This window comes from Scyliorhinus canicula, chromosome 17 (assembly GCF_902713615.1).
Source record: "Scyliorhinus canicula chromosome 17, sScyCan1.1, whole genome shotgun sequence".
In the NCBI taxonomy this organism is placed as follows: Eukaryota; Metazoa; Chordata; class Chondrichthyes; order Carcharhiniformes; family Scyliorhinidae; genus Scyliorhinus; species Scyliorhinus canicula.
In genome coordinates this window covers 70092730-70117295 of record NC_052162.1, presented here as the reverse complement: position 1 = coordinate 70117295, position 24566 = coordinate 70092730, and the positions used below count along the sequence as shown (strand labels likewise).

The 24566-nt window shown below is 44.4% G+C and overlaps 1 protein-coding gene and 1 long non-coding RNA gene across 7 annotated transcripts in view; one reads left to right on the top strand and one right to left on the bottom strand.

Moving 5' to 3' along the window:
* The window catches only part of pcdh11 (protocadherin 11), a 777373-nt gene that overhangs the window by 636378 nt on the left and 116429 nt on the right, over positions 1-24566 (bottom strand). The gene's annotated exons all lie outside the window — the stretch shown is intronic.
* On the top strand, positions 10299-17612 carry LOC119951280. The gene is made up of 2 exons (XR_005457577.1): positions 10299-10378; positions 16833-17612. It is a non-coding gene; the product is annotated as an uncharacterized LOC119951280 (long non-coding RNA).

Below are 24566 nucleotides of genomic sequence, written 5' to 3'. Positions count from 1 at the left end.
AAGCTCAAGAAGGCACAAGAAATGCGGCAGTTTTGGAACATCAAGAGAAACTTCAAATTGTCATTTCTTAGCACTCATGAGCGGTTGGTTGGCATGTGTGGAGCATATAGTTAGATTAGACTGTATTTCAAGACAACAGTATAATACTGAAAATGCAAAATCAGCCGTAGCAAAGTTTTATCCGTAACATTGTGGTATATCTTATATCCTGCAAATCTCACCAAAATAGAATGGTTTTCTATAAAACACTGTTGTCCTGTAAATAATTGATTAACTTTTATTATTAAGCCCTTCTGGCCTTGTAAAGTAGAGACTCATACAGAAATTTGATTCCACAAGTCCGAACAGCCATTTCTGTATTTCTGTCAATTGACCAAAGTGTCCCTGGGCAGCAAGTCCGAACAAGCTATTGAACTGCGGTGTGTGGCATCATGCCCATGCGGAACTCTATCCAAACACATACAGAGAACGTTTTAATAGGCAGCAATCATGCTCAGGAATCTTGGCTGGTTCTACCCTTGTACCGGACAGACTAGTTTATAGTAAAACCGTCTCCATTACTCTGTCCGAGAGCAGTCCTGTATGGAACATTGGGTGAAAAAACACACAGTATAGGCAGGGGGCTGACTGCTCTGCTCATCCACAGCCAGAAAAGATAACAATATTTATATTTAATTGCTGGAGTCACCGCTAACTCCAGAGGCACCAACTAAACACAATCTTTTATGTAGAGTCCAGTCACTGGTGTCAGGGCTGTCAGCAGCAACAACGGGAATTGAAAGGAGCATTGTACAAAGATTATGATTTATAGGTTACTAGCTATGTTGATGGAAAGTCAAAATAAACATGGCTATTACAGACTTTTACACCAATGTGAATAGAATACATGATGGTCTTGCTGCCAATACTGTGCATGTGGAGTTGTACTGTTTTACCCCGTGATATATTGTGATCAAATGGGGGAGGCAGTGGCCAAGAGACAATGGAACTGAGGATTGGGATGGGAAGGAAGAAAGGGGCCCTTCTAATCCACGTGAAAGGCCGGGTTTAAGGAGATGAGGCTTCAGAGTAGGAGATTAAGAAATTGTGGGGAGGCCACTGTGGAGCTCAGAAGCTGGGTGAACAGCTTCAGGATCCGAATAAGATCTGAATAAGATCCAACCGGCACTGTGCTACTTCAAATGACATCATTGGTTATCTGCAAATATGCGAAGAAGTGCACGTGTGCAGACGGGTACTGGAGGCCATTTTGCATTGGCACAACACATAGTGGGTGAAATTCTCTGTTTGGGAGACTAAATGTTGACGCCAGGACTGAATTGCGTGCAGTTTGCATTCCCATTGGGGACACTATTTCTGGAGCAATTCAAGACATGCGAATGGACCAGCACTCTGCTGGCACGAATTCTGAGCAATTCCCGTTAGCAAAGAGCCTGCCAGTTGGAGCTGTTTTTAAGTGCTCCACTTAGAATTGACTCACTGCAGCCACCAAGGTGGCTCACAGAAGACCCGCCTCCGAGGTCGGAAGTCTGAGATAGACCCACAGCTCAATGGAGCGAAGGGACACTCTCTTCCCCAGCTGAGCTGGAGACTCAAGCCTACTCTCCTCTGCCTGAGAGGTGGTGGCAGAGGCAGTCAGCGCTGCCAGTCTCACTGGGATTAGACAGCTGATGATCTGGAGAGGTGGGGGTCACTGGTGAGTCCTCTGCTCTGAGAGGGGCAGAGAACCAGGGAGGTCCATAGGTCACGGTGCAGGTGTCCTGATTGGAGTGAGCTCTGCTGATCCCCTGCTTTCTCTGCAATGGAGCAGTGCTTCTGAGGAGTGCCAGCACCTCGTGGGCTCCTGATTCAACTTTGCCTTTGATGACACAGCTGGGGTATGAACATGTCCAGAGGAATGCCCTGGGTGAGATCCAAGGTGACCAGAGGCCTTCTGAACATTTAAAAGACACAGACAGCATTCCACAGCATGTGCAGCCTGGAGCCTGTAAGTAGCAGCAATGGCAGTCTGAGCTAGGCCACCCCGATCCCGAGGGGGACATCCCAAGTCCTCAAACCCGCCACCAAGTCGCTCCGCTATTGCCCCCAGCACGAGCAGCCATCCACCAGCAAGCCCGACAGTTTTCAATGGTTATCTGGCCTTCCGCTCCCCCTCCACAGTCATGGTGCCCATTCCCCATTTGTAAATACTTGTAGTATTTGTAAATACTTGTAGTAATTTACCCACGTGAGACTTCCGCCTGAGAGGAGCGGAGCATTGCAGAAGGGCGGATTATACTGCGTCCAACCTGCTAATCAGATTAAAATGCATGCAAATGCCAATTTTGCAAGCTGCGGGCGCAAACCTCGTTATCGTCAACAGCGAGGGACCAGAGCATGGTGCCTGAATCGGCGCCAGGTGTGGATGTCGATTTTGCCCCAATGCCCGATTCTCCACCAGATTGCGATTCGCGTTTACCGCGTCGCGAGGCTGAGAATCTCGCCAAGTGTATTCCATATTAAGTACAATGTAAACAGAAGATCTGGCTAAACATTTACAGCTCACAAAATATATCGCTGGTGGTGATAAGTGGTTTCTCTCAGTCTAACAGCAATAAACCTAAACAATAATGGAATATTTAATTGTGCAAACGGTATAGAACCACATTGAACCCTTGTTGCCATCTGCAATTTTTCCAAGTTCTGCTTGATGAGTTTCCCTTCCTTATGGAGACCAGCTTCACTGGAAAATCAGACCCGTTCCAACAACATGACTTAGGATTTATAGAATCCCTACAAGCAGAAGGAGGCCATTCGGCCCATCGAGCCCGCATTGGCCCTCTGAAAGTAAGCCCTACATCGGCCCAATCCTCCACCCTATCCTCATAACCCCACTAGGGGCAATTTAGCATAGCCAATCCATCTAACCTGCACATCTTTGGACTGTGGGAGAAAACCAGAGCACCCGGAGGAAACCCACGCAGACACGGGAGAAAGTGCAAACTCCACACAGTCACCCGAGGTTGGAACCGAACCTGGGTCTCTGGTGCTGTGAGGCAGCAATACTAACCACTGTGCCACCGTGCCGCCCAATAGGTTTAATTTAATATGTGCTTTGGTTTTGATTCACGCTGCTTACCCCGGCACAGAGTTTTCACATCTGATAACCTGCTGAGAGCAGGACAATCCAAATAATTTATGCCCAAAGTTAACCCAACTCCCGGAATAGAGAGTTCTCATTTCGCATTCAACAAGGAATTAACCTGAACTGCATGATTCAATTTGAAGTGTCCTAATTTAAATTGAGGCTGAATTATAAGGAAGTCTGCAAATGCGGTTTCTGATGTAAAACTTTGTGATAAATCAATGGTATAGTAAAGGTCACATTATGTAGATTAGGTGGTTTTGAAACAGAGCCAACAAAAAAGAAGGCTACTGTTCTCAACACTTCAAATAGTGACTTTCTTGACTGACTTGCAATCTAATCATATAAAAATTATTCACTGGCTACCTAACAATCACAGCTTGTTAACTTGAATCTGAGTCTTCTGTGGATTTTTGGTATTGCATTTGTAATATACATACCATGCTCAGGCATGAAAAATCCATTGCCCATCACATTTAGTTCTATCATTTCTGAAAATGCTTTTCCCCATTCCATTATAAGCAATTTTAAACAATAAGGCTATCTTCCAGAAATTTCTTTTGGGCCTTTCTAGTACCTCACACACTTGAAATACCATATCATGTACATGTGCAAGGAATGTTAATCGCAAAGAACTTGCAGATGGTGTGTTTATCCGCACAATATTTTGACACTAAATCTGTCTTCAATCATACTGGCCAACCAACCGTTTCAGTTCGATCACCTCAGTCTTGTCATAAAACTCAAGCTTTGTAAGTTGTGTGAATCAAAATGACAGATGCAAGGTGTTGATGCCACCAATTTGCAGGCCCAGCAAACAAAACACTAACTGCGGGGTCCTCTCCTTCGCCAGCAGCGCAACAACGCCTGTGGGTTTCCCGATTTCGTGGGGGTGGCCATAATGGGAAACCCCATTCGCTGGCTGTGGGAACAGAGAATCCCGCTGCTGGTGGGGGTGCACCATGCTGTAAAACATGGCTGACGGGATGGGAAAACCTGCCCTGCAGCTTTTGTGCAGATTTTAGTAAATTAATTCTTTTGTGTTGTTTCAATCATGAGATTCATAAACCTTAAACCTTTTACAATAAATTTAGAGTATCCAATCTTTTTTTCTAATTAAGGTGCAATTTGGCATGCCAAACCATCTACCCTGCACATCTTTGGGTCGTGGGAGTGAGACCCACACAGACATGGGGAGAATGTGCATGGACAGTGACCCAGGACCGGGAACGAACCCAGTTCCTTGGTGCCATGAGGCAGTAGTGCTAACCACTGCGCTGCTGTGCCACCCTTTAAATTTAATGTAAATGGGGGGGTCATGTGACCTGATCTGCGCTTTGCCTGACAGTGAACCTGGGTGGTTTAATTTTTAAGGATCAAAGGAAGGCTTATATTGTTATACTGGGAGAAAGTCTTTGAGCGGGATTCTCTCATCCCGTGGCAGAGTGTCCAGGCCGTCGTAAAGGCCGTCACATTTTACGATGGCGTGAAAGGGCCGCTCCCAGGACTAATTTTGGCCCCTACAGGGCGCCGCAGGATCTGCGCATGTGTAGTGGCATGCCGCGGCGCCAACGCACGCATGTGCAGTGGCTTCCTCCAATGCGCCGGCCCCAACGCAACATGGCACAGGATTACAGGAGCCATTGCGTAGAAAATGAGTCCCACAGCCAGAGAGGCCAGGCCGCCACCCGACCCTTCCACGCTCAGTACCCGTCGACTGAGAGCAGGTGTGGACGGCGCCGGTGGGACTCAGTGTTTCCACGATGGCCGCTCGGCCCATCCCGGCCCGAGAATCGGTGGGCCAGCCGCGTAGAGCAGCCCGCGACCGGCATCGCACCAACCACACCGGTGCCAATGGCGCCGATTCTCTGCTCAGCGGAGAATCGCGTGCCGGCGTCAGGGCGGCTGGCCCAGTCGTGGGGATTCTCCAGCCTGGCCCAGGGCTGAGACAATCTCACACTTTATGTTGGAAAGTAATGATAGTTTTCTCTGAATTTCTAATGAGTAGAATTGGGGTCTCCCCAGAACACACCTACGAACATACGAACAAGGGGCAAAAGTAGGCCATTCGGCCCCTCGAGTCTGCTCTACCATTTAATAAGGTCATGGTGGAGGTGTAGATGGTTATTAATCTTTACAACTACTGTGGTCAGCAGCAGATATTATGGAACTAGCTTAAAATATGCGTGAAAAACAACACAGGTTCAGTTACTCAGTAACCGACATCACTGAAAACACAATAGGTTGTATGTGATTAAGACATAAACCCAATCAGTGGGGGATAAACTCAATCAGGGGGGTAATGTCCCACTCCAGCATATTGCAACTAATCCGTATAAGGAACTGACAGTCTCACAGCCCTGAAACTGAAATTGAGTTATAAAAGTTGTGAAAGTTGTAGACATTGAAGAGGAAAGAAATAATTCTAGCATGTAATGTTGAAGACTGAATAAAGCTTTGTACGATTATATCACAACTCCGGGTCAAGTCTCATAGCTATAACAATCATAAACTTGACAGTAGCCTCAAATCTGCATCAAGCCTACTTCCCCTTTGCTTACCAAGAATCTATGCACCTTTGCCTTAAATATATTCAAAGACTCCGCTTCCACTACCTTTTCAGGAAGAAAGCGCCGAAGATTCACGATGCTCTGAGTGAAAAAGAAAATCGCCCAATCTCTATTTTAAATGGGCGACCCCTTATTTTTAAACAGTGACCCCTAGTTCTCGATTCTCCCACAAGAGGAAACACCCTCTCCACACACCCTGTCAAATCCAGTCAGGATCTTTTAAGTTGCCTCTTACTCATTTAACAGATACATGACTAGCCTGTCCAATCTTATCTCATAAATGGACCCACCCATTCCAGGTATAAATCTAGTAAACCTTCTCTGGAACTGTTTCCAACACATTTACATCCTTCCTTAAATAAGGTGACCAATACTGTACACAGTACTCCAAATATGGCCTCATTAGTACCCTGTAAAACTGAAGCACGACCTCCCTACTTTTGTGTTCAATTCTCTTTGCAATAAATTACAGCTTTCCTAATTACTTGCTGTTTATGTATGCTAGTCTTGTGTGGTTCATGCACTAGGACACCCAGATCTCTCAACACCTCAGAGCTCTGCATTTTAACCAGAAATTTGTTTTAGATTTGGGTTATAAACCGTTGTGCTGTAAGCTGTCCATTTCCTTATCAGATGAACAAAATTGAGGTCATGGAAAGCTAATGATATACTGTTATAACCTGCCGGTTTACCACTGGCTGGGGACTAATGATAATCCCACAATCCTATGGGAGTATGAGCTTCCCCAATGAGTGGGGCGGAGAAATCATTAGCAGACTCCCTGCATAAATAGAGCTGGCCAGTTTGGAACCAACAGAGAAAAAGAGGAGTGAGCAGCAAGGGAAGCTGCTGCTGCTGCTGCTGCTGCTGCTGCTGCTGCTGCTGCTGCTGCTGCTGCTGCTGCTGCTGCTGCTGCTTATATATGTTATTGTAAATAAATGTCATTTCTTTGTATCCTGAAGACTTGTGCTGGATTCTTCGTGGCCCTCACAAAACTGGCGATGAGGGTTAAAGTGAATAGCTGTCTACACTGCTGAAGCCACCTCATGGATTTTTGTTGGATACAGGTTGGAAGTTGTTTTCCATTACACCATGCCTCTGTATGGACCTTTGGATGTTTTTGATGCTGCGCTGGAAAGCTGGAACCAGTACGCATAACAGATGCGTTACTATTTCCGGGCAAACAACATCACCGAAAACGAGTGGCAGGTGGTCATATTGCTCACCGCCTGTTGCCCGCATACGTTTGGGGTGATTAGGAGCCTTGCGTACCCAGCTGCACCGGACACCAAAATGTTTGAAGAATTTGTGAACTTAGTGGGGCAACATTTTAACCCAACCCCATCCACGATAGTCCAACGTTGCCGGTTTAATACCGCTGAGAGGACCCCAGGAGAATCCCTTGCCGACTTTCTATCCAGGCTACGCAGGATTGCGGAGTACTGTGACTATGGTGAGACCTTGTCAGAAATGTTACGCGACCGTTTGGTTTGCGGTATTAACAATGTCGAGACCCAGAGAAAGTTGTTAGCCGAGCCAACATTGACTTTTCAACAGGCCATTCAAATAGTATTGTCTCGAGAGAGCACAGGACGAGGAGTGCAGGAGCTACAGGGAATGGAGGTGCATGTTTTGGGGCGCAACCCCTTCTGTCCAAAAGCGTCCCCTTGCACCCCTGCGGTACCTTGGGCGAGGTGACGTCCGGATCGACGCCAGTGGCCGTCGGACATTCCTCCCCGAAGGGAGCCTTCTCCAGAACCAATGGATGAGGAGCCATGTCCGTGTCAGACTTGCAGGCACCGACCCCGTCGCTGACGCCGTTACTGGGGCGCCAGAGGCACCGTCGTTCCGACCGAAACTGGGACCAGACTCATGCTGGATTCTTCGTGGCCCTCACAAAATATACATACAGGGTTAATGTGATTCACATTGAAATGGGGAAGCCTTTTTTGAGGTCACATTATGGGCTTCACCATAAATGAATGAAGAAAAAGGAGAGATGGTGGGTGTGGTCAGCACAGAGAAGAGCCTGCTTGGCTTTTCAAGCTACCATTGCTAGAGGAGGGAGGGAGATGGTTGAAGAGACACACTCTGCAGCCATTTAAAGATTCCAGGAGATCTGTTCTAGCTTGGTGGATAATATTACATGTACTCAGTGTGACGTACCACCAGCAGGTGGCATCAGACATCAGTCAGGTGACATCCAGCTACCAGCAGAAGGTTGTAAGACATGCATGAGTATAGTCGCACATAAGGCTAGTTCAAGGAGAGTCTAATATAACTCTATGATAACTTGTGCTGTATACAAGTCTCTAAAGACGTGCTGTTAGGTGAATTGGACATTCTGAATTCTCCCTCTGTGTACCCAAACAGGCGCCGGAATGTGGCGACTCGGGGCTTTGCACAGTAACTTCATTGCAGTGTTAATGTAAGCCTACTTGTGACAATAAATATTATTATTATGATAAGATTCTGACCGTTATCCCACCACGTGCACATTGATAAATCATCGTTCTGGCTAAGTGAACAGCAGTTCTATAGAATCATTGCAAGACAAGATAACCGAACACAGCATGGTACCAAAAGTGCTGAAGATTTGAGGGTAGCGTCGGAAGAGACAAAGATGAATTTGGTTGAAGAACTGACCTGTTGAACTACGACTATTGGCAGCTCAACGTAGTAAAAGACTGAAGTTCGATACGGAAGGTTTAAAGGCACTCGCCAGCTTCAAGTATCAGGTAAAGTAGACAAAAACTGGCCAGTGTTGAAACAGCAGTTTAATCTCTATGTATCAGCCATTGGCCTGCAGGCACAGCCTGATGAAAGGCGAATTGTGTTGATGCTCATGGTGGTGGGTCCACAAGCAATTGAAATATATAATACTTTTGATAATGAAGAGGAGAGCAAGAGAAACCATGACATCATTGGGTATTTTGATCGACATTGCTCCCCCAAAAATAATGAAACATTTGAGAGATACATTTTCGGATGCGTACCCAGAAACCTGGCGAATCTTTCGACAGTTGTGTCACTGACTCGAGGCTGAAAGCCCAGTCCTGCAATTTCAATCATCTGAAATCTTCAATGAATAGCGACCAAATTGTGTTTGGTATATCAAATGATAAGCTGCGTGAGAGATTGCTACTGGAAGAAGATTTGATATTGGAACAAGCAAGAAAGATTTGCCATGTGAGTGAGTTAGCTGCACAGCAAATCAGCACCTCAGCTCAAAGCCTTTTTGTGGCGCCAACCTAGAGGAAGATGCCAGCGCCATTAGAGCTGTGACACGCGTCATAACGAAACGTGGTCTAATTGCGGGCGGCCATTTTAAGCAGCCGACAGGAGCCATCTTGTGCCAGAAATGCGGCAATCGACATAGCCCACAGCAATGTCTGGCTTTTGGAAAAGTCTGTTCCAGATGCAGCCATGTTGGTCATTTTGCGAAACAGAGTTTTTCGCATCCGACAGTGGACCAAATCAGATCAGTCGACATGGTTGATGAGATGTTTCTGGACAAACAGTTCTTCATCAGTCTCATTGCAACCAAAGACCAGAAGGGGTCGACCCATAAAACGAAGATATAATTTCAAAAAGGAACAAAACTATTGAGAACAAACCTGAGGCCATTGAAAACAGATGGAAACCCTTATTGTGGATGAATGACTCATTGATACAATGTGACCTCGACATCCGAACAAGAGCCAACCTCGCCAATCAATCCTTTGGACAGGCTGAATGCACAGGGGAAAGTCGTTGATCGACCGGGGCTGCCAGTATGCTGTGGTACGAAAAAGTGGAGATGTTCGGTGAATATGAACTTGAGCTTAGCTTGCACGACACAATGTACATGTTACCGTTTTATATTGTGGACATGAAAATCGAGTCCATCATAGGAGCGGATGTATGTGAATCCCTGAACCTAGTTGGGCGTCTGTATGTTCCAGAAAGTGGGTGGCCAAATGAGCTCGACAAATCCCAGTGAGATATGATAGAGCAGTCATTTGTTGAGGATCCAGCAGAAGTCCAGGTGGAGGACAACAAATCAGACGAAGAGACGGAAAAGCCAAAGGGCATTCCAGGCTTCTATTTAACAGTCTTCAAGAAGGTGTATGTACTCAGTGAAATGATACAGGAGCACGATGAGCCTGTATTAAAGCATCTACAAAATGTGACTGTTAAATGTTTGGAGCATGAACAGCCGAGGAGCTTCATTCTGGAGTTTAAGTACGAGCCTAATGAGTACTTTAAAAATGAGGTGATTACGTAAGCATACCGGACGGAATCGCAGCCTGATGAGCTTAGATCTTCTTTCCTTGACGAACCAGAAACCATGGGGTGCACAGGCTGCCAGAGTGACTGGAATCAAGGAAAAAATGTCACGTTGAAAACAATAATTAAAATTGAGCCGAAGCTCAACGGTCGGAGTACTCGCAAAACAGTTACGAAAACTGTACCAAATGACTCATTCTTTAATTTCTTCTGTCCTCCTGAAGTTCCACAGCATGGAATATTAAACAAAAGTTCAGCAACAATACTCGATGCTGACTTTGAAATTGGTTGCCTCCGGCACAAATACATAATTCCGTGCGCGATGTTGTGTTTTACAGGGGAAATTATTGCAGAAGATATTGACTCGGGTGATGAATACTACGAAGATATATATGATGACTACAAAGATGATGCGGTAAGTAAAGACGTGCAAGGTGAGCCAGATGAAGGCGACTATGAAATGTTCGTAAATATATTTTGTGGGAGTAATGGCGAACTCGATGAAGGGGCCCGAGAACTGCTGTTTCGGTGTTTTGGCGGGAAGGTCACAAGAGACGGTCAGACCACGCAGGACAACAAGATGTGAAAGAGCTCTATGATGGCACACTCCGAAATGAAAAGTGAAATTGCAGTAGCCGACACCTCGGAGGAACAGCTCTTGACTAAGCTGGTAACAGAAGAGATCATACAAACCTTGGAGAAGCTTGCTCCAGAGGCAAATGGTGAATCATCTCAGGCCTCTGAAATGAAATATTCCACCAGAAGATGAGTTAGAAGAGCTGATGACTATATTTGCTATGTAGCTCATCAGATCGTACATATTACTAGAGCAAGACCAGGATGACACATTACCAGGATCGTCAGGGCCAGAGAGCATTTGTATTGTAATTTCCAGTGATGATGAGTCATTAATCGTTGTTCCAACAAGCCAAGGAGAGACAGCATCTGATATTACAGATGTGACTTCCACCCAGCTCCAGGTTCCCAGATTCGATTCCCTGCTTGAGTCACTGTCTGTGTAGAGTCTGCACGTTCTCCCCGTTTCTGCGTGGGTTTCTTCCGGTTTCCTCCCACAAGCCCCAATAGACATGCTGTTAGGTTAATTGGACATTCAAAATTCTCCCTCAGTGTACCCAAACAGAAGCCAGAATGTGGCGACTAGGGGCTTTTCACAGTAACTTCACTGCAGTGTTAATGTAAGCCTACTTGGGGGCAGCACGGCGGCACAGTGGTTAGCATTGCTGCCTGCGGCGCTGAGGACCCAGGTTCGAATCCCGGCCCTGGGTCACTGTCTGTGTGGAGTTTGCACATTCTCCCCGTGTTTGCGTGGGTTTTACCCCCACAACCCGAAAGATGTGCAGGATAGGTGGATTGGCCATGCTAAATTGCCCCTTAATTGGAAAAAATTGGGCACTCTAAATTTTTATTTTTTTTTAAATAATTTTTTTTTTAAATAAATTAAAAAATGTAAGCCTACTTGTGACAATAAAGAGTATTTTATTATAAGCAAGACTCTCCAATTCCAGTTGAGGGCATAGAATTGAGCATGGCATAAAATCACTCAGAAGCACGCAGGCGCCACAGGTCCCAGCTGAGGATCCACACACTTCTATGCACACGGTGCATACCAGCTCTAAAACAGGTGTTGCCAAACCCAAACATAAAAAGAAAAGTAGTCGCCAGATGGTCAGTAAAACAAAAAAGGAGAGAAGAGTGGGAGAGCTAGCACATCCCACTGATGAAAACAAAAGAGAAGATGCCGATGTTGTGACTGACAAGCCAGAGACAGAGAATATACAAGTAGCAAACAGCATCATGGGAAGAAGCGGAAAAAGAAAAACCTGGTGACGCACATGTGGCCATCAAGGATACATGTCTTTAAAAGGCATTGTGTCAAAAGGATATGAAGCAAGAGACAGTCTTCAAAAAGGCTGGCAGCAGCCCAAGTGATCACGGGGGCAATCCTGTGAGGGAGGCAAAATGAGCAGTGGGCAAGGGACATTCACTGAGCAGGCATATCATGTTGAAGGACACACTAGTCAAATTTGCTTATATTGTTTACACATATACCAAATATATGTGTAAAATAAGCGTATTAGTCATGTTTGTACATGAACATCAATCTCGCCCAAGGAAGGGGGATATGATGATATGCCTGTAGATAATATTATATGTATTCAGCAGTGTGACCTCCCACCAGCAGGTGCCGTCAGACATCAGTCAGGTGACATCCAGCAGAAGGTTGTAAGGCACAGATAAGGGTGGTTCCAGGAGAGTCTAATGTAACTCTATGATAACTGGGTCTGTATAAGATTCTGATCGTTACCTCACCACGTGTACATTAATAAATCATCGTTCTGGCAAAGTCAACAGCAGTTCTGTAGAATCATTGCAAGACAAGATAACAGAACACAACAGCGGGGATAGAGAAAGAATAATCAGGGCTGGCTCAATGCTGGTGGTGGATTTAAGACTGAGGAAAGCACCTGGAAATGGTCACTCAAGGTTACTACTTACCGACGTTACTCCTGTTTGCTTCACGCATGAAACTCTTTAAGCTCTTGATTTCTTACAATGGTCTTACGGTGAAAGAAAGTGGATCAGCCTATAGAATCCTTTTTAATCAAGTAAGAGTTTTTTGCCTTAAACTAAAAAAAAATGCAAATTAATAAATTGAAAACCCTACAGACAAACTCCTCTTCATAGTCACATCAGTCAGTGGGTTCACGCTATCTCTCTCTGACACTGCATCCCTGCCATAGGAGACAGATAACCAGAGAGAAGAGTGTTATAACTGATAGGGCAAATAAAAAAAACACTGAGGCAATCACATCATCAATGCACTGAATTATTAAATGGTTCATTTATAGGTGAGTATTCTGGAGCAACACAATTAGTGTTGACAGCTCCATTGTTGTTACTTCTGGCACCAAACGAGATGCCTGTTATGAAACGTACTTTTCTACCATTGTCATCAGTGGGGCTTTGCAGATTGCCAACTTGCCTGTCAGTTGAAAAGAAAATATTTCCCAGAGATGTTAATCAGCCAAATTAGAGCCCACAACAGTCCAATCTTAACTACTCCAACCTTTTAGATCAATGGTGGACAATCTGCAGCCTGGGGGCCACATGCGGACAATCTGGATTCTGAGTGCGGCCCATGAGACATTTTGTTGACCGTTGTGTAGCTACCTGGGGTGGCCACTGCCCAACACAAAATGGAAGATTGCAAGGAATGCAGGGAAAATGGACATGTTGTAAAGCAAGCAGCTTGCAAAGCGCTTGTATATTTGGACTGCTGCAGAAACCAGTTTTGACTGCTGCAGAAACCAGGCAGCACTGTGAAAAGAAACCAGTTAACATACTAATGAGGCGATAATGGGTGATCCCCAGATACAATGGAAACAAGTTAAACACAGATCGATACATTGAATGGAAGGCCAGACTTTTCGGCGCCAAAGAAGCCCAAAACAATAAGTCCCAAGAACCGCCCCAGTGACCGAGGAACTGCCCCATTATTGGGGGATTCAAACATATCGATTGGGAAGAGACCAATCGATTCCAAGCAGGTAAGGGAGTCCGCCCAAAGGGGCGCGGATCCCCTGGGACGTATAAAAGGAAGGTCCCACACATGGTTCAGTCTTCTGATCCAGCCCTCCAGCCCTTCTCTCTCTTTGACCAACACTCCTCCGTGGACCAGCACCTCGACCAGCTTTTGCCAAGAAGATCTTGAACGAGAGAGAGGAGAGGATTCGGACAGCAGCCGCCAACAAGTAAGTGCCTCACAACGATCGCTACCAGAGATAGGCACTCCTGACCCCTTTTAACTTATACCAACCTGAAGTCTGCAGCCCAGAGCAGAGCAAGAGGCCTTGTTCCCTGACCCAGCAGTTCCTTTGAGATAAGTATTAGTTTATTTAGCGGTAGGAATAAGTTTAATCCTTTTAGCGTGTGCATAGGTAGTTATTATAATTGTATTATAATAAACTCAGTTGTTTGGACTTACTAATTGGTGTATGGTTTTATTGCTTTGAACTTCACCTTGACCTTGTGGCGGTGTCTTAACGACACCTGGCGACTCCAGAGCTAAGTAAAGAAACAGAGCCAAATTGAGTGTTAAGCACACTCACCCAGAATGACCAACAGTTGCCCACGCGCAGCTTGCTACATTCCACTGATTTCCATCCTCATAGTACATATATATTTATTTTACTAATTTAGAAAACCCAATTTATTTTTTCCAATTAAGGGGCAATTTAGCGTGGCCAATCCACCTACCCTGCACATCTTTGGGTTGTGGGGGTGAAACCCACGCAAACACGGGGAGGATTTGCAAACTCCACACGTACAGTTACCCAGAGCCGGGATCAAACCTGGGACCTCGGCGCCGTGAGACAGCAGTGCTAACCTACTGAGCCACCGTGCTGTCCTCTCGTAGTATATTTTTCCACAGGTATGACTGAAGTCATACCTATGTAAAACAAGTGCAAGCGAAGCGGGGTGCATGCTGTTTGCGCACGACATTGTCTGTGAGAGCTGTCCACTCTCTCTGCATCCAAAGTATAAATATTTATTTTGTCTTGACCCTTTGAAGTTGGTAACAGGTCTGTTAATGTACAAGTGATTAGGCATTTCCTATAACTCTTTACAAAACATTTGGTGTGTATTAAATATATTTAGTCTTATTCATGGGGTCATGGTTCATGAACAAGCCTAATTTCAGTCTTGCGGCCAACTGAGATGAAGGAGGGCCACTCATGTGGCCCATTCACTAGCCTAGGTTGCCCATCACTGTTTTAACTTGGGCAGGCTCAAACCATTCTGTGCTTGTCCCATATTAATCTTTTAAACTGAAAGGTAGCTCATTTGCTCAAACCATTCCACCAAATAGGTTTTTCACACAGCTTTATCAGCATTACGAAATGATTTGCAGAAAAGGAGGCTAGACTGTGTGGGAGGTTAAAATGTAACACAAGATCTTGGAGCAGGAGGAGGCAATTCAGCTCCTCAAGCACGCTCCTCAATTCAATATGATCATGGCTGTTCTGCTCTCGGCCTCAACTCTACTTTCCTGTCCTTTCTCCATAACCCTTCAACCCATTACTAATTAAAAATCTATCTATCTCCTCCTTAAATTAACTCAATGTCCTGGCATCCCCTGCATACTGGGGTAGCGAATTCCACAGAATCATGACCCTTTGAATGAAGTAATTTCCCCGAATCTCTGTTTTAAACTTGCTACTCCTTATCCTAAAACTGTGACCTCTCATTCTAGATTGCCCTGCAAGAGGAAGCCTCCATTCTACGTCTACTTTGTCTAAAACTTTAATTGCATTATGTACCTCAATTAGATCTCCTCTCATTCTTCTAAATTCAAGAGAGTATAAACCTAAACTGTTCAATCTTTCTTATTAAGACAAACCCCTAATCTCTGGAATCAATCTAGTGAACCTTCTCTGAATTGCCTCTCATGCAACTACCTCCCTCTTCAAATAAGGGGACCAAAACTGCACACAGTACTCCAGGTGGGGTTTCACCAATGCCTTATACAGTTGCAGCAACACTTCCCTACATTTATACTCTATACCTTTGGCTATAAAGGACAAAATTCCATTTGTCTTCTTTATTACCTGCTGTACCTGCATACTAGTTTTATGAGATTCATTCAGAGAACACCCAGATCCCTTTCCACCAATGCACTCTGAAGTTATCTCTATTTAGATAATAAGTTGCCTTTCCATTTTTCCGACCAAATTTAGGGGTATGTGATACACACCTCTCTGAGGGTATGTAGGGTTATATCAATTGTTCTAGTTAATTTAGTGGGAAGTAACCCTTACTGAATATTATTGAAGCTCTCCTGGGAGTGGATTGCATGTGGATTTGCTTGTGGTCCAGAGAGAATGACGTATCTGGCTAAATTATTATTCTCAAGATCTCATTTTTCCAGACCTTCAGTTTAAATGCCTCTCCCTATCATAAATATTTAATTTAACTGACTACGAGCAACTCAAACGAGAGATAAAACTGTACACTATACAGTGTTAGAGACTGTTAAATTTAAAAAATATTTTGTTAATTCCTATTTAAAGCAATGTAAATGCGAAGTTATAAATAGTTTCAAAGCCATGTGCTTTCAATGGAAAAGTATATATAAAATGTTAACATTGTTAGTAATTTGTCACATGAAACATAGCACAGCCTTGTCAGCCTGGAAAAAAAGACTTAGAAATTACCTAATAGAGATCTTTTAGGCTGTTAAAATATTTGATAGGACAGAGTGAGAGAGGGAGAGGAGATGTTTCCACTTTCAGGGGAGGCCAGACTTGGGAAAAAATATATTCCCATGAATAAATCCAACAGGGAATCAAGGAGAAATCTCTTTATCCAGAGAAGGCAGCGGTTCCCGAATGCAGCTCACCCCACCTCAAGGGCAACTAGGGATGGGCAATAAATGGTGGCCTAGCCAGCAATGCCCACATCCAGTAAATGAATCAAGAGAATGGGTAAAACATGGAACTTGGTTCATCTGTATAGTTGAGGCAAATAGAATAGGCATATTTTAGGCAAAACTCGGTAAAATATGAGGAAAAAGGAATAGGAGGATATGCTAAAGGAGTTAGATAAGGAAGGGCTGGTAGTGGCTGCTGTGGAGCATTAACACTAGTATGGATCTGTAAGCCAATTGGCCTGTGCAGTATACACATCTAAAGTGGCATTGCTACTTCTTCAAGCAGTATCCAACCGTTGCTGATTTTCGAGATGATATTCATTACAAACTTCACACAACACACATGGGGAGAAGTTCCTTTTTCTTTGGCTGGAGGGGGAAACCTAAAAATAATCCATTCCTTTTGTTCCCTTAATAGTGCCAGAAGATATTCAAAATTGCAAACAACAATCCCTGTGAGATGCCAACTTGGCTGAGAATGTCCACTGCTGTAATGGAATCGATGTACTGACAACTTCAGAGACCAAAATGGAAAGATTAAAGAAAAGCTGCACCGGAGGGAAAAAGTATCCAAACAATTTGTGAATCTTTGTAACAACAGGCCTGTGCCATGGTGTTTGTTATTTCACTTAGTACAGGGATGGAACTGCAGTCCCCAAAGGGTTAACGTTAGTCCTTTTTATATATGTGGAAGTTCAATGTGTGTCACATTCTGAAATACCCAGAAGATGTGCAGTTACGACTCACAGTTTTAGATATTTTATAATTGGACCAGGTACTGCAAATCTACAACTTCGAGCACACAAAAAAGTACAAAAATATTCCAGGGCCTAAAGCATATTTTGCAGTGCAAGCAACTGGCACTGAACCAGAAATGCTGTCAGACATATATATAAACAAGTTCTTGACACTTGAATACAACCATTTTAAAAAATATATAACATTATTGACTTAAATGTATTGCTTTTCAACAAATGCACTGACATGAAATACTTCTCCACTTAACAGTACACTTTCATTACAGTGGCCAGAGCTGCATCCATTATTTAGGTTCTAAGATATAGAATAGCGAGAGAACTGGACCACTGTTAAAGGTTGTAATCACAATGGTGTGTAATATCCTATTTGTGTTTGTTGTTCCAAGTGTTTAATGAGCTTTGCTCCCAGTATGAACACATATTAAATTTCACAAGCGTAAGAACAGTCGTATTGCTGCATTTCCTTTCCTAAAGGTGCAGCAGCTGCTTAAATTCATCTGGACTAATTACCCTATTAACTCACCATGAGGTCAATACTAGTGACCATTTATATATGTCTTTAGTGCAGAAATCATCCCAAACCTTTCCAGCAGAGTGAGGAAGAAATAGTAGAATGTGTGGGGAACAGCTAGATAATGTGCCATTTTGCTATCTGGCGTGAAACACCATAACCAATCCTATCATAGAATCATTGAATCCCTACAGTGCAGAGGGAGGTCATTTGGACCACCGTGTCTGCACCGACCCTCTGAGCACTCCACCCAGGTCCATTTCCCTGCAACTCCATAACTCCCCACTATCAACAACCTAACATTGGCCTTAATTTATTTCTGGCCTATCTTGTTGAACTGCTATCCCTCCTGCCAGCCTCAAAGTTTAGGATGGGTGGGATAAGGGTCATTAAGTGGCCACTTAAAGGCCTTAGATGGGGCAAGGGCGGGTCTCCCATCTGAGGCTTTGATCGCTTCCAGCAGAATATCATGTCCAGCTAAATTGCCTCTTGGTGTCCAAAGATGTGTATGATAGGTGGATTGACCATGATCAATGTTACGTGGGATAGGGCCGGGGTGGGGGACATGGAAGAGTGCTCTCAAAGAGGTGGGCCAAATGGCCTTCTTCGAAACTGCAGGGATTCTACAGATTCAATGGAAGTGAGAGCGTGCAGGATCCTGACAGGAATCCATCCACGCAATTTCACATTTTCACCCACCGGTGGGAATAACGTAAAATTCTGGGCAAGGGTTTCTGCTTTTTCTTGACGCAGGGAAAATGATTAATTTTAATTAGCTTTCAGCCACTTAGATTGAAGAAAGCTAACGTGACAACTTGACAATTCAGGAATTGACCCCAAGACCTTTGACACTTGTTTTATATTTTATTTGATGTATATTTTTGAAGCAACTGGTGTTACAATACGTGTTCCCTGATCTCATTTCAAAATGAAAGCCTGAAACCAAAGTTGTCTACTGAACGGGGCCAGGTTGATTGAACTGGAAATAAGTCAGCACACAGGGATTTTGTTCTAAATGCTAATCAAGTGGCATATTGTTAATGCGTTAGCACTTACTCATAAACCATTCATTAGAATTCAAAGCAAGAAATTCATGCCATTGTGTTTAATTATAGATGATTGACAGTTCTGACTTCCGAATCTTGAGCATGATTAAGTATTGGGAAATTCTCCAATAGTCTTTTATTCTGACAGGAAATCCAAACTCTGTGGATGAGCTGGAATCTGCATCCTTCACATACAATATACCAGCTGGAAAGTCTGAGAAGAGATAACCTTGCTTTCAAAATTCTTAATGTTGATCAGAACAAAGTAAGATCTAAAAGATTACTTAAACCCCGACAGGGATCATCGCTATTTTAAATAAAGCGTCATAACGATATTGCTGCAGCATTTGACTTCTTGTGTATTAGTTAACTCAAATATTGAAAAGACTGAAGCCATTATCATTGGTCTTGCCACTAAATCTGCTCCTCTGCCATTGGTTCCTTTTCTCTCCCTGGCATCTCTCTGAGGTTTAATCCAAGCTGTTCACAAATTTGGGCTGAATTTTGCCACCGAGAATGAAATCCATCTCTGGAGCCAAAAATAAGAATGAATCCTGATCTGGTGGCCAGCCATATTGTGGGTAGCTTTTGACCAGCAGTGGCCATGGAACTGGACCAAATTGGCCCTATTAGAGAATCTGCAGCTCAGCAGTATTGGCAGCACCAGTGCTCAGGTGGCCAGTGCTGAGGCTGCAGCATGAGGGTGCCCTGCATGCAGGTTTTCTTGAGGAAGTCAAAGCCTGATGGGCCCCTGCATTTGGGGCAGGGGGTTCATTTCAGAAGTGGCAATCTCACCGCAAGGTCTGCCATTGCTGCCGGGGGACTCCACAATGGGCTATGGAGCACTCATCAAGAAGAACCTCCACCATCCTGACGAGAACCTACTGGGAAGCCACTCGCACATACCTGCATTCTCCAGGTATGGAGTGTTGGACCATCCCAATTGGGCAAAATGCTAGTGACAGGAAATGGCTCTTAAAAGGGCCTTTAAGTGACTCAATTGGCCGCCTGAAGGCTGGTCGTATTTCTGCCCGTGATCAGACAAAAAAACTACACCTACTACTTAACTTCCTCCAATCTTTCTGACAAATCATCCGATGGAGGATCGTGCAAAACCCAATCAGCGCAGGAAGCATCGGAGACATCACTGAAGGGAATCTGCACAGAAGCCACAACCCCTTTTTAACGACACTATCTTCTGCATTCTAGTAAGTGAGAGTTTAAATGGCCAAAGATTCTTAGTGTGCTATGTAGTATAACGGTCTCTTGTAGAACAAGGGTTAATGTGTACCACCCACAGTACAATATAAAGAGACACATGACCTGAGACCTGTAGAAGCAAGCATGGAGTTATCTCCTAGCTTGTACTATACCCGGTGAGCAGGATTTTCTGGCTCTGGCTGTTCTCGCCAGTGGGATCTTCTGTTCTCACTGACAGTGCACCCCTGCCATGGATTTCCTGGCAGCATGGGTTGGTTTCAATGGGAAATCCCATTGATAGTGGTGGGACCAGAAGATCCCGCTACTGACCAATGGTGGGCCACCTCCCACCACCAAGAAACAAGCCACAGGGAGGCCAGAAAATCTCACTCTGTCTGTGTATATTCTTACATGTTGTCAATACACTGTTAATATTCAACCATAAAAGACTCAGAAGCTCTTTGTGAGAGACTGACTGAATACACATGTTAGAGTACATGAGTAAAGGTATAAATGGGTGACTGGAGGGGAGGGTGGGTGGTGTGTAGATGTATAAATGGGTACAAGGGTGAGGTAGGTGGGTAAGGGGTAGGGTGGCAGATAGGTATGATCAGGTTGGGGGGTCATGTGGTCAGGAGGTGATTAGTAGGATGATGGGGTAGTCATCTGGAGGGGGAGGGGGTGTGGTCGATGAAGACAATCAGTTGTCGCGTTTCCCAGAATTTAGAAACTAGGATTATCCGTCTAACATTTCATGGGTAACTATCAATAAACCACGACTGACTGAAATCTCCCACTCTAATTTAGAATTGGACTTTTTCAGAAGGTCCCGAGGGGCTGGGGAATTGGCTCTCAGGAGTTCAAACTTCACAGGAAATTCCGAAAGAGTCAACCCATTGGGATAACTGAGGCATTCCGGTGTACATCTTGGGGGATATGCCCGGTCTCCACTGATCGGGGACTGGAAGATCCGGGCCATGAACTCTGTTTTTCTCTCCACAGGTGCCGTATGACCTGCTGAATATTTTCTGTTGTTATTTCGAATTTCCAGCATACACAGTATAAAGATTATAAAGTTATGGTTTGCAAAGAAAATATTCCAACTGTGGTTTATCTTAGCACAGCTTTAGATTTATTTTCTATTCCTGTGTTTTGTTATTACAGGAAGGTCACTGATATATATATATATTCCATCACTTGAATCGAGATAAAACACAAATATTGCATATTAGAACAGCAATAACACACAAAAATATTTCCAATACTTTGGATTATTGTTTTACATCAACGAAAGGCTGGATTTTCCTTTCCATCTGACAGTGTTTGCACCTTTGAACAGCAAATGACTAAATACTGCACAGGTAGATGCCAAAATATCATGTTGAAAATACTATTCTGATGTAACCAATAATGGGTACTTTCATTCTGAGCCTGCTTAAAGGAAGAGTGCATTGAAATGCATTTTTAGCAGTTTCTTCATTGTTGCTCTGTATTTTTGAAATGAGCTGTTTCTGCCTCTCCCAGCCCAGAATGATTGACAAGCATTATTGGGATTTGACAGCAACGAGTCAAGCTGGGTTGGTCGGTGTTGATTGTGTGTTCGGTAAGTCTCACAAAGAGGTTCTGAGTCTTTTTCTGTTTAACATTCAATGGTTAATGACAACACATAACTAGATAACAAGATATAGCCCAATTTATGAGCTAACTCCACCGTCTGTGTTCAGTCCCCAACTCACCTTAGTCTCAGGCAACGTATCTCTTTACATTACACTGTGACTGGTACTGTTTCCCAATCCCACATTAACTTTTGCTGTGTCAGATACCCTTAAACTGCAGAAGGGTCATGGGTCTGCTGTTCACCTAGCCCTTACATGTTTAAAATATGTAAGATTTGCATTTTTATAGCATGCCCAGGATGTCCCAAAGCACTTTACTGTGAATGAAGCACCTTTTTTTCATAGCGTAACAATTGTTGAAGTGTGGGAAACACTGTAGCCAATTTACACACAAACCAATGTAAAAATTACTGGATAATCTCTTTTGGTTGTTGGTTGAGGGATAACTGTTGGCCAGGTGTGGATATTTTGAATAGTGTCGTTGGGCAAACGGAGTCTTGGTTTTAAAGTCTTATCTGTAAGGTGCCTCTGACAGTGCAGCATACTCTCAGTACTGTAGTGGAGTGTGAGCTTGGACATTGTGCTCAAGCCTTGGGAGTAGGACTTAAAACAACAACCTTCTGACAGAGAGAGGAAAGCATTATCATTAAGCAAAGACTGCCACTGCCTTGGAACACTGAGCTTTTGCGATGGTTATACAAATCAGGATCTGAGCCGTAAAGAGCAGCAAGGTTCCAGCTTTGACTCTCAGTCCGTGCTGAATTATTTGTTCTCGGTCGGGGTTAAAACTGGTGTCAGAGGTTCACAGGAAGAGATAGGGAGGGTGGGGAGGAGACGGGCAGCACGGCAGCATAGCAGTTAGCATTGGATAAAAGCAAATTACTGCGGATGCTGGAATCTGAAACGAAAGGGAAAATGCTGGAAAATCTCAGCAGGTCTGGCAGCATCTGTAGGGAGAGAAAAGAGCTGACGTTTCAAGTCCAATGACTCTTTGTCAAAGCTAACAGACAGAGAGAGTGGGAAATATTTATACTGTGGAGTGAGAATGAAAGATGAGTCATAGCCACAGAAACCCAGGGAAACTTGGTGCTAATGGCCACAGATACCAAGGTGAAAGAGTGCTCATGGCAGTCCCCAGAGAGGACAAAAGATGTGAAAGGTCAAACAGCAGGGAAACTAACATCAGAGGATGAACTGTAGGTGTGGGGGGAGGGGAAGGGGGAAGCAAAGAGGAGAAAGGTGCAGGAAAGAAAGAAATGGTAAAAGACAGTTAAAATGAAATGAAAACAAATGGGTCGAGGTGGGGCTGATCATCTGAAGTTGTTGAATTCGATGTTCAGGCCGGAAGGCTGTAGACTAGGGAATCGGTGTTCATGCTGAGCTGGCCCGCAACGCCGGCCCAACGTTGGGACGTGAACATCCGCCAACCGGAGAATCGCCGCCAGTCGTGCGCGGTTGACGCGGTGCCGGTCGGGGGCCGTTAAAAGAGCCCCCCACGGCGATTCTGTGCTGGCAATTGGCCGAGTTCCTGCTGGCGTGGTTCTAACATGGTTCCACCCAGCAGGCAGTCGGAGTCGCGGCTGCGGTGGTCACCCTGGTGGTGGGTGGGGTGATCCGTCACCGGGGGGCGCCTGCAGGACGGCCAGGATCGTGATCGGGGGCCACTGATCAGCGGCGCGCGCGGTCTGGGGGGGCCTATTTCTTCTGCATCGGCCTGCTGTGTGGGTCCGCCATGTGGGGCAGCCGGCAGTGCAGGCCGCATATCGGCCGCCAGAGCTGCGTGTAGCACTCCAGTGTAGTGCTGGCCCCCTGTGGGCCACGGAATCGCTGGGCCAAGAGACTCGTTGACGCTGGCATGAAACACTTTTTACGTTTTTACGTAAACAGTGTTTACGACACTTAACACTTAACCGCCATTTTGAAGAATCCTGGCCATAGTCTATCGACACTCAACATCAAAAACTGGCATTCATATAGTGCCTTTAATGCAGTAAAATGCTCCAAGGTGTTTCAGCAGAGCATCATCAACACTTCCTTGTACTGTTGCATCTGGAAGAGATGCAGTTTGATGTAGGCAGGAGCAGATATGGGACTGGTAGGTTATAAAAAGCACATTAAAGGAGGAGGCGCGTGAGGAGAGGAATGAAAGCACTGACCTGAGGAGGAGGGCAATTCAAAACAGGCATGTGCAAAAGAGATCAGAATTAGAGGCATGCAGATGCCTTAATAACTCATAGGAGTGGAATAGGTTACAGAGGGAGGGAGGGGCGTGATCATAGAGGGATGGATGCAGAGCTCCATGCAACCAAAGCCCCACTTGCTCCCTTTGAATGTAAACCCCAAGCTTGAGGCAAAAGATTTTCATGAGCATTTTTGATTCCTTTTCATACCTGTGTATTAGTTTTTACTCATTTAAGCACCAGGGCAACCAAATCCCTTTTACTCATCCACACTTCTTAGACTCTTATAGTTAAGAAGCTATTCTGATTTGGATCTGAAAGTGCAAGTGACACTACCTCACAGCAGATTCCATTTATCACACATTTGCAAACTAACTTAAATTAACTGTGTTCCTTTGTAACCTCCTGACAAATAAACAAGGAGGAAAATAAACAAATCTGTCACCATGTTTATGGACATTTGCAGAGATTGGTGAAGAATAGTTTGCGCCCATACAAATTGCAATCTTGTCACAGCATTCATTTCCCAACGTGTGTCAAACAAGTATTCCGGAAATGAAAATGTTTTATAAATGTATGTTTTTTAATTGCCCATGTCAGATGATTCAGAGTAATTGTTTTTTCCATTGCTACATTTTCCATCTTTTCTATCCATCATGTGAGGTTTTCTTTTCTATTGTACATATTGAACAATTGTCTTCAAGGACCATCTGTGGCATTTGGCTTCAATTCGAAAAAAACACATCCCATCTGCTGCTTCTGAGAGAAACATCAAATGAATGATCATCCACAAGCATTAAATTGTGGATCAGCATCATCGTTCAATGTAGCAACAGCAGAG